This window comes from Tupaia chinensis, unplaced genomic scaffold, assembly GCF_000334495.1.
Source record: "Tupaia chinensis unplaced genomic scaffold, TupChi_1.0 Scaffold146525_1, whole genome shotgun sequence".
Taxonomy (NCBI): Eukaryota; Metazoa; Chordata; class Mammalia; order Scandentia; family Tupaiidae; genus Tupaia; species Tupaia belangeri.
In genome coordinates, this window is record NW_006206380.1 from 734,326 (window position 1) to 735,768 (window position 1,443).

The 1,443-nt window shown below is 39.4% G+C and overlaps 1 protein-coding gene and 1 pseudogene across 1 annotated transcript in view; one reads left to right on the top strand and one right to left on the bottom strand.

The window, feature by feature from the left end:
• CYLC1 (cylicin 1) overlaps window positions 1-1,443 on the top strand; it is a 68,002-nt gene that overhangs the window by 29,992 nt on the left and 36,567 nt on the right. The gene's annotated exons all lie outside the window — the stretch shown is intronic.
• LOC102493558 (coilin pseudogene) overlaps window positions 1-1,443 on the bottom strand; it is an 18,056-nt pseudogene that overhangs the window by 16,383 nt on the left and 230 nt on the right.

The following is a 1,443-nucleotide window of genomic DNA, read 5'->3' on the forward strand; positions in this document are numbered from 1 at the left end:
TTTTTATGAGGAAGTAAAAAAGGGTTTAGGGGTCTTCTTTTTTTTTTTTTAACCCATTCAGCCAGTCTGTGTCTTTTTTTTTTTTTGGAGAGGTTTTTGCTATAGGGCGTGTGCGCTCGCCAGACAGACAGAGAGACAGGAGACAGAAATCACCCCCCAGGGGGGATGGTCACGCCACAATCCCTTCTCCTCTATTCTCCTCTCGGGATCTTGGGCATGCACACACACGCACCTGGCATGAGTTTAACCACCGGGTCCGGGACTCGAACCACGGTCGGCTACGTGGGAGTCCAGCAACATAGCCATTATGCTAACTGCTGGTCCCGCCAGTCTGTGTCTTTTAGTGGGAGAATTTGATCTATTAGCATTCAACATTATTATCAATATTTGCAGACTTATCTCTGCCATGTTGTTAGTCATTTTATTAATTGCATTGTGTTGTCTTATTTCTATATGCTGTTCTTTTATATTCATAATACAATATTCCCTTTATTATTTCTTTAAGAGATGTATGCATGCATGTCCAGAATCCCAAAGGGAGAATGGAAGAGAAGGGATTACAACATGGCCATCCCTCCTGGAAGTCATTTCTCACTTTCTGTGTATCTGTTTCTCTGTATCTCTGGTGAGCGCATGAGTCCTATAGCAAAAAACCTCTCACAAAAAAGAAAAAAGAAAAAAAAAAAAAGAAAGAAAGAAAGATAAAAATGGTCTAGTGTTGGTAAAGTCTTTCAGTTTTGTTTTTGTATTTGTTTGTTCGTTTGTTTAATCTAAAAATAATGTCTCATCTGTTCTTCCAATTTGAAGACTAATGTTGCTGGGTATAGTATTCTTGTTTGAATTTTTTTCTTTAAATATATTGTATATATCTTCCTAGTCTTTCATTGCTTGAGTTTTTTCAGTTAAGAGGTCTGTTGTTACACTAGTAGGATAACCTTTGTAAGTAAATTAATGCTTCCCTTTTACCATTTTTTGAATATCATCTTTGTCTTTCGTTTTTACCAACCTGGCTATGATGTGTCATGGGGAGGATTTTCTTTTCTTTTTTTGGAGAGATATTTTGTAATAGGGAGTGAGCGCTCACCAGAAAGACAGAGAGACAGAAAGCGAGAAATCACCCCCCAGGGGGGATGGCCATGCCGCAATCCCTTCTCTTCCATTCTCCTCTCGGGATCTTGGGCACACATGCACATGCACCTGGTGTGAGTTTATACCACCGGGTCCAGGATTCGAACGGTGTCTGACTACATGAGAGTCCAGCGACATAGCCATTACACTAACTGCTGGTCCCATGAGGAAGATCTTATGTTGATTTTATTTGGTATTCTTTGTATTTTCTGGCTCTTGATCACTTTTATCTTTTTTTTTTGCCTTATTTTTATTTCTTACTGTACTTAAGACCCTCCTCCCCAGGATTATATTACACAGAAAGTACTAGTGGGC